We start from the raw sequence: 9,389 nt of genomic DNA, 5'->3' as shown, positions 1-9,389 counted from the left end.
TTTATCTGATTGCTGAGTATTCTAATTAATTTGATACATATGTGGATTTTTTCACCATTATTGACGTCAAATTGTATGTACATACTTATGCATATGTTAACTTAAATGTTAAGCCGTGTCTTCTAAGAAAAGTATAAAGCTGCCTTGCCGTAATTTACAATGTTTATAAATACAAGGATTATTTAATACATTTTACGTTTTGTATGAAAACTAGATTCTTTTTAAACCATATTGTTTCTGTTGTTTGGGCAAAATTAAATATTTTTAAAAAATGTAATTAGATAAATATTTAATTACAAAGTTCTTTTAAGTCTTTTATACACAACAGAGGATAATGATTTACATCTGTTGTTATCTAGAATAAAAAGTCAAAACAAAGATGGACCTTTACTACTTCTTATAGCATTATATTTAATTAAAAAAAATATGTTGTTAAACAATTTAAGCTGAGATTGATCAATGATACAAATAAATTCATTTTCATAATAGTTAAGTAAAGGCCATAAATAATTCAAGAAACTTCTTAATTATTTTAAATGGCTCTCACTATAGTTATGCAACCATACAATCTTAAGGGCCGCAACAGAGATGACCCAGGTGGGACTTGAACCCACAATCCCCAGCTCCGGAGGCTGATGCCTTATCCATTAGGCCACTGGGCCACTACATGTGACTCATTTTAAAAAAAGCAATGGAAACATTATAAAATAATGGAATAATGGAAATTAAAACTGTTTATGCTTTTAATGGAAGATGTCATGTTCATAGTATTTGCTTTTAATACAAATATCTTGTCTCATAAAATACAATTTGGATATTCAAGAAAGATTATGCAAATTAGAATTTTTTTTACATTTTGTTAAATACAATAATTTATTTTAAAAATGCCCTAGAACATATATCATTTCGATAACCTGTCAGTCAATAAAGGAATTAGTGTATCAAAAAAAGCATGTCATTTTCATGTTTTACTTATTATTTGACATAATTGATTAAATAAATTATATTAAATTTTTAAGACAAAAATGTATACCTATTTTTTCTCTATATATTGTTTATAAGAATGCTGAGTATTCTAATAAGTTTGATATATACATGGATTTTTAAAAAATATAGATGAATATTTAATTACCAAGTTTCTTTTAGTCTTTTACAAATGACGGAGGACAATCATTTTTCATCTATTAGTTATTATCTAGAAAAAAGGCAAAACAAGGATTTCTGGCTTATTTTTGTAAGCCAAAAATGTCTACCTATTTTTTCTCTTTGTACTGTTTATTAGATTGCTAAGTATTCTAATAAATTTGATACATATGTGGATTTTTTCACCATTATTGACGTCAAATTGTATGTACATACTTATGCATAGGTTCACTTAAATGTTAAGATAAAGCCGTGTCTTCTAGAAGAAGTATAATGCTGCCTTGCCGTAATTTACAATGTTTATAAATACAAGGATTATTTAATACATTTTACATTTTGTATGAAAACTAGATTCTTTTTAAACCATATTTTTTCTGTTGTTATGCAGAATGAAATATTTAAAAAAATGTTAATAGATGAATATTTAATTACAAAGTTATTTTAAGTCTTTTACACATGATAGAGGAAATTGATTTACATCTGTCGTTATCTAGAATAAAAGTCAAAACTTGAATGGTTAACCTTCTTTTTATAGCTTTATTTTTTATTTAAAAAGACAATGCTGTTATTTGATTTAATATGAGATTAATCAAAGATACAAATAAATAGATTTTCATAATAGTTAAGTAAAGACCATCAATAATTCAAGAAACTTCTTATTTTAATGGCTCTCACTATAGTTATGCAATCATTCAATCTTAATTGCCGCAACAGAAACAACCCAGGTGGGACTTGAACCCACAATCCCCAGCTCTGGAGGATGATGCCTTATCCATTAGGCCACTGGGCAACTACATATTATAAAGTTTGAAAAAAGAAATGGAAATATTACAAATAGAATAATGGAAATTAAAACTGTTTATGCTTTTAATGCAAGATGTCATGTTTATAGTAATTGTTTTTAATATAAATATCTTGTCTCAAAAAATACAATTTGGATAATCAAGAAAGATTATGCAAATTAGAATTTTTTTACATTTTGTTAAAGACAATAATTTATTTAAAAAATGCCCTAGGACATATATCATTTCAATAACGTGTCAGTCAATAAAGGAATTAGTGCATCAAAAAAAGTATGTCATTTTCACATGGTTTACTTATTATTTGACATTAATGATGAAATAAATTATATTAAATTTGTAAGACAAAAATGTATACCTATTTTTTCTCTTTATTTTGTTTATAAGAATGCTGAGTATTCTAATAAGTTATATATAAACGTGGATTTTTTCATGCTTATTCATGTCAAATGGTATGTATATACACTGTATTTACTGCCTTGCCGTAATCTACTATGTTTATTAATTCAAGGGTTATTTAATACAGCTTACATTTTGTATGAGAACTAGATTATTTTTAAACCATATTTTTTCATTCCTTTGTGCAGAATTAAAAAATATAAATGAATATTGAATTACTAAGTTCTTTTTAGTCAATTGCATATGACTGAGGACGGTCATTTTCCATCTATTAGTTGTTATCTAATACAAGGATTTTTGGCTTATTTTTGTAAAACCAAAATGTATACCTATGTTTTCTCTTTGTATTGTTTATCTGATTGCTGAGTATTCGAATTAATTTGATACATATGTGGATTTTTTCACCGTTATTGACGTCAAATTGTATGTACATACTTATTTAAATATTAAGCCGTGTCTTCTAAGAGAAGTATAAAGCTGCCTTGCCGTAATTTACAATGTTTATAAATACAAGGATTATTTAATACATTTTACGTTTTGTATGAAAATATGGTTTAAAAAGAATCTAGTTGTTTCTGTTGTTTGTGCAGAATTAAATATTTTTAAAAAATGTAATTAGATAAATATTTAATTACAAAGTTCTTTTAAGTCTTTTACAAATGACAGAGGATAATAATTTACATCTGTTGTTATCTAGAATAAAAAGTCAAAACAAAGTTGGACCTCTACTACTTCTTATAGCATTATATTTAATTAAAAAAAACGATGTTGTTAAACAATTTAAGCTGAGATTGATCAATGATACAAATAAATTCATTTTCATAATAGTTAAGTAAAGGCCATACATAATTCAAGAAACTTCTTAATTATTTTAAATGGCTCTCACTATAGTTATGCAACCATACAATCTTAAGGGCCACAACAGAAATGACCCAGGTGGGACTTGAACCCACAATCCCAAGCTCCGGAGGCTGATGCCTTATCCATTAGGCCACTGGGCCACCACATGTGATTCATTTGAAAAAAAGCAGTCGAAACATTATAAAATAATGGAATAATGGAAATTAAAACTGTTTATGCTTTTAATGGAAGATGTCATGTTCATAGTATTTGCTTTTAATACAAATATCTTGTCTCATAAAATACAATTTGGATATTCAAGAAAGATTATGCAAATTAGAATTTTTTTTACATTTTGTTAAAGACAATAATTTCTTTTAAAAATGCCCTAGGACATATATCATTTCGATAACCTGTGAATCAAAAGAATGCACAAGCACCAAGGTAATCCCCACCTGTGGGTATGCAACAAACTTTTTGCAGGTGTGCTAGCTATTAGACCTGCACCATGGTCCAAAGTATACAGTTCAAAGGAGTAATATAGCCGCACCACCAACTGTATTTAAAAAATTATTGCTTTATTGTGCCAATTAAAACAGACAACGTTTCGGACCCATGTCCTTATTCATGTCTAACATAAAACATTAAAATCAAACCTTAAATAGGCTGAAGCTCCGCCTACCACACCTGATTTCACCTGTGTTAACCTTTAGTTATCCTTTCCTGAACTCAATGCCATCTAGTGGCCAATTTCTGAATTTTTCAAAATACATTCAAGGTGCCCTTCAGCAAAGAATATATAAAGAAGTTTCATTTCGATAACCTGTCAGTCAATAAAGGAATTAGTGCATCAAAAAAAGCATGTCATTTTCATGTTTTACTTATTATTTGACATAATTGATTAAATAAATTATATTAAAATGTTAAGACAAAAATGTATGTCATGAACCAAGCCTCCAGATTAAAAAGAAGAAGAAAAGGTCTGGGAGGCATTCTGCTAAGAAGGGCTCTCTGGTTACTATTCCTGTTTACTTGCGTGTTGAGCCACAGCCAGTTCTAGTAATAGCAAGGAACTTAAAAGATCTGATAAATAACTATTTGCCTTACTTGTTATTACACCTGTGCAACACACAGGTGTTCTCAATTCTGGAATTAATCAGAACCAACCCTGTGCAAAACCTCCCTATTTAAGGATGGCTTTTAGTCTGCATTAGGGTCTTCACATTCTGTCACGTTCTGTCTCAGGATATCATGTGAGAGCCTCATTGTCTGGAACAGTTGCTTTAAAGGAAGATTAGTAGAAGCCATACTGATTGAAAATGATAACAAATTTATTTAAACAACAAAATACTTTGTTTAAGCAAATACTTGCAGAATATTTAAATATGCTACTCAGGAATGTTAAGACCACATACGGCAGGAGTGAAAATAAACAAACAAAGTAAGCAGAGATGCAGATTCAAAAAGTCTTTCTCCTGGTAATAACTGAAATGTAAGATTTGCACAAGGCAGAAAACAACTTGTAAACTGGTAACAGGTTTAAAGGTAAAGTCTTTCTCCTGGTAATTGCTGAGTGCAGGAATTGCACAAGGCAGGAAACAAACTTGTGAACTGGTAACAGGTGTAAAGGTAAAGTCTTTCTCCTGGTAATTGCTGAGTGCAGGAATTGCACAAGGCAGGAAACAGACTTGTGAACTGGTAACAGGTGTAAAGGTAAAGTCTTTCTCCTGGTTATAGCTGAGTGCAGGAATTGCACAAGGCAGGAAACAAACTTGTGAACTGGTAACAGGTTTAAAGGTAAAGTCTTTCTCCTGGTTATAGCTGAGTGCAGGAATTGCACAAGGCAGGATACAAACTTGTGAACTGGTAACAGGTTTAAAGGTAAAGTCTTTCTCCTGGTTATAGCTGAGTGCAGGAATTGCACAAGGCAGGAAACAAACTTGTGAACTGGTAACAGGTTTAAAGGTAAAGTCTTTCTCCTGGTTATAGCTGAGTGCAGGAATTGCACAAGGCAGGAAACAAACTTGTGAACTGGTAACAGGTTTAAAGGTAAAGTCTTTCTCCTGATTATAGCTGAGTGCAGGAATTGCACAAGGCAGGAAACAAACTTGTGAACTGGTAACAGGTTTAAAGGTAAAGGCTTTCTCCTGGTAATACCTTGTAAACAGGTGCAAAGGTGAAGTCTTTCTCCAAAGAAGTACAGGAAACAGGTTCTGACTTGACAAAACAGATCCAATGTGAAGACCCTAATGCAGACTAAAAGCCATCCTTAAATAGGGAGGTTTTGCACAGGGTTGGTTCTGATTAATTCCAGAATTGAGAACACCTGTGTGTTGCACAGGTGTAATAACAAGTATGGCAAATAGTTATTTATCAGATCTTTTAAGTTCATTGCTATTACTAGAACTGGCTGTGGCTCAACACGCAAGTAAACAGGAATAGTAACCAGAGAGCCACAGGTTCAAATCCCCACACAGCCCTTCTTAGCAGAATGCCTCCCAGACCTTTTCTTCTTCTTTTTAATCTGGAGGCTTGGTTCATGACAGTATACCTATTTTTTCTCTATATATTGTTTATAAGAATGCTGAGTATTCTAATAAATTTGATATATACGTGGATTTTTCCACCCTTTTTTATGTTGTAAATATATACTGCCTTGCCGTAATTTACTATGTTTATAAATACAAGGATTATATAATACAGCTTACATTTTGTATGAGAACTAGATTATTTTTAAACCATATTTTTTCATTCCTTTGTGCAGAATTAAAAAATATAGATGAATATTTATTTACCAATTTCTTTTTAGTCTTTTACAAATGACCGAGGACAATCATTTTTCATCTATTAGTTGTTATCTAGAAAAAAGTAAAAACAAGGATTTTTATCGTATTTTTGTAAGCCAAAAATGTATACCTATTTTTTCTCTTTGTACTGTTTATTAGATTGCTGAGTATTTTAATAAATTTGATACATATGTGTATTTTTTCACCATTATTGACGTCAAATTGTATGTACATACTTATGCATAGGTTCACTTAAATGTTAAGATAAAGCCGTGTCTTCTAGGAGAAGTATAATGCTGCCTTGCCATAATTTACAATGTTTATAAATACAAGGATTAGTTTATACATTTTACATTTTGTATAAAAAATAGATTCTTTTTAAACCATATTTTTTCTGTTGTTATGCAGAATGAAATATTTAAAAAAATGTTATTAGATGAATATTTAATTACAAAGTTATTTTAAGTCTTTTACACATGATAGAGGAAATTGATTTACATCTGTTGTTATCTAGAACAAAAAGTCAAAACTTGAATGGTTAACCTTTGCTTCTTTTTATAGCTTTATTTTTTATTTAAAAAGACAATGCTGTTATTTGATTTAATATGAGATTAATCAAAGATACAAATAAATAGATTTTCATAATAGTTAAGTAAAGACCATCAATAATTCAAGAAACTTCTTATTATAATGGCTCTCACTATAGTTATGCAATCATTCAATCTTAATGGCCGCAACAGAAACAACCCAGGTGGGACTTGAACCCACAATCCCCAGCTCCGGAGGCTGATGCCTTATCCATTAAGCCACTGGGCCACTACATATGATTCATTTTAAAAAAAGCAATGGAAACATTATAAAATAATGGAATAATGGAAATTAAAACTGTTTATGCTTTTAATGAAAGATGTCATGTTCATAGTATTTGCTTTTAATACAAATATCTTGTCTCATAAAATACAATTTGGATATTCAAGAAAGATTATGCAAATTAGAATTTTTTTTACATTTTGTTAAAGACAATAATTTATTTTAAAAATGCCCTAGAACATATATCATTTCGATAACCTGTCAGTCAATAAAGGAATTAGTGCATCAAAAAAAGCATGTCATTTTCATGTTTTACTTATTATTTGACATAATTGATTAAATAAATTATATTAAAATTTTAAGACAAAAATGTATACCTATTTTTTCTCTATATATTGTTTATAAGAATGCTGAGTATTCTAATAAATTTGATATATACGTGGATTTTTCCACCCTTTTTCATGTTGTAAATATATACTGCCTTGCCATAATTTACTATGTTTATTAATACAAGGATTATTTAATACAGTTTACATTTTGTATGAGAACTAGATTATTTTTAAACCATATTTTTTCATTCCTTTGTGCAAAATTAAAAAATATAGATGAATATTTATTTACCAATTTCTTTTTAGTCTTTTACAAATGACCGAGGACAATCATTTTTCATCTGTTAGTTGTTATCTAGAAAAAAGTCAAAACAAGGATTTTTATTGTATGTTTGTAAGCCAAAAATGTATACCTATTTTTTTTTCTTTGTACTATTTATTAGATTTCTGAGTATTTTAATAAATTTGATACATATGTGTATTTTTTCACCATTATTGACGTCAAATTGTATGTACATACTTATGCATAGGTTCACTTAAATGTTAAGATAAAGCTGTGTCTTCTAGGAGAAGTATAATGCTGCCTTGCCATAATTTACAATGTTTATAAATACAAGGATTATTTTATACATTTTACATTTTGTATAAAAAATAGATTCTTTTTAAACCATATTTTTTCTGTTGTTATGCAGAATGAAATATTTAAAAAAATGTTATTAGATAAATATTTAATTACAAAGTTATTTTAAGTCTTTTACACATGATAGAGGAAATTGATTTACATCTGTTGTTATCTAGAATAAAAAGTCAAAACTTGAATGGTTATCCTTTGCTTCTTTTTATAGCTTTATTTTTTATTTAAAAAAAAATGCTGTTATTTGATTTAATATGAGATTAATCAAAGATACAAATAAATAGATTTTCATAATAGTTAAGTAAAGACCATCAATAATTCAAGAAACTTCTTATTTTAATGGCTCTCACTATAGTTATGCAATCATTCAATCTTAATGGCCGCAACAGAAATAACACAGGTGGGACTTGAACCCACAATCCCCAGCTCTGGACGCTGATGCCTTATCCATCAGGCCACTGGGCCACTACATATTATAAAGTTTGAAAAAAGAAATGGAAATATTACAAATAGAATAATGGAAATTAAAACTGTTTATGCTTTTAATGCAAGATGTCCTGTTCATAGTAATTGTTTTTAATATAAATATCTTGTCTCACAAAATACAATTTGGATAATCAAGAAAGATTATGCAAATTAGAATTTTTTTATATTTTGTTAAAGACAATAATTTATTTTAAAAATGCCCTAGGACATATATCATTTCAATAACGTGTCAGTCAATAAAGGAATTAGTGCATCAAAAAAAGTATGTCATTTTCACATGGTTTACTTATTATTTGACATTAATGATGAAATAAATTATATTAGATTTTTAAGACAAAAATGTATACATATTTTTTCTCTTTATTTTGTTTATAAGAATGCCGAGTATTCTAATAAGTTATATATAAACATGGATTTTTTCGCGCTTATTCATGTCAAATTGTACGTATATACACTGTATTTACTGCCTTGCCGTAATCTACTATGTTTATTAATTCAAGGGTTATTTAATACAGCTTACATTTTGTATGAGAACTAGATTATTTTTAAACCATATTTTTTCATTCCTTTGTGCAGAGTTAAAAAATATAAATGAATATTGAATTACTAAGTTCTTTTTAGTCAATTGCATATGACTGAGGACAGTCATTTTCGATCTATTAGTTGTTATCTAATACAAGGATTTTTGGCTTATTTTTGTAAAACCAAAATGTATACCTATGTTTTCTGTTTGTATTGTTTATCTGATTGCTGAGTATTCAAATTAATTTGATACATATGTGGATTTTTTCACCATTATTGACGTCAAATTGTATGTTCATACATCAACATGCATATGTTCACTTAAATGTTAAGCCGTGTCTTCTAAGAGAAGTATAAAGCTGCCTTCCTGTAATTTACAATGTTTAAAAATACAAGGATTATTTAATACATTTTACGTTTTGTATGAAAACTAGATTATTTTTAAACCATATTGTTTCTGTTGTTTGTGCAGAATTAAATATTTTTAAAAAATTTAATTAGATAAATATTTAATTACAAAGTTCTTTTAAGTCTTTTACAAATGACAGAGGATAATGATTTACATCTGTTGTTATCTAGAAAACAAGGTGGACCTTTACTACTTCTTATAGCATTATATTTAATTAAAAAAAACGATGTT

The 9,389-nt window shown here is 28.6% G+C and overlaps 3 non-coding genes across 3 annotated transcripts; all 3 read right to left on the bottom strand.

Moving 5' to 3' along the window:
- Window positions 1–589: 589 nt before the first annotated feature.
- On the bottom strand, window positions 590–662 carry TRNAR-CCG (transfer RNA arginine (anticodon CCG)). Its single transcript has one exon. It is a non-coding gene; the product is annotated as a tRNA-Arg (tRNA).
- Window positions 663–3,270: 2,608 nt separating this feature from the next.
- Window positions 3,271–3,343, bottom strand: TRNAR-CCG (transfer RNA arginine (anticodon CCG)). The gene has a single exon. It is a non-coding gene; the product is annotated as a tRNA-Arg (tRNA).
- A 3,368-nt stretch (window positions 3,344–6,711) lies between these two features.
- TRNAR-CCG (transfer RNA arginine (anticodon CCG)) lies at window positions 6,712–6,784 on the bottom strand. Its single transcript has one exon. It is a non-coding gene; the product is annotated as a tRNA-Arg (tRNA).
- Window positions 6,785–9,389: the final 2,605 nt, after the last annotated feature.

Source organism: Bombina bombina, chromosome 7 (assembly GCF_027579735.1).
Source record: "Bombina bombina isolate aBomBom1 chromosome 7, aBomBom1.pri, whole genome shotgun sequence".
In the NCBI taxonomy this organism is placed as follows: Eukaryota; Metazoa; Chordata; class Amphibia; order Anura; family Bombinatoridae; genus Bombina; species Bombina bombina.
Note: the sequence above shows the minus strand (reverse complement) of the source record. Positions and strands in the feature narration are given on the sequence as shown.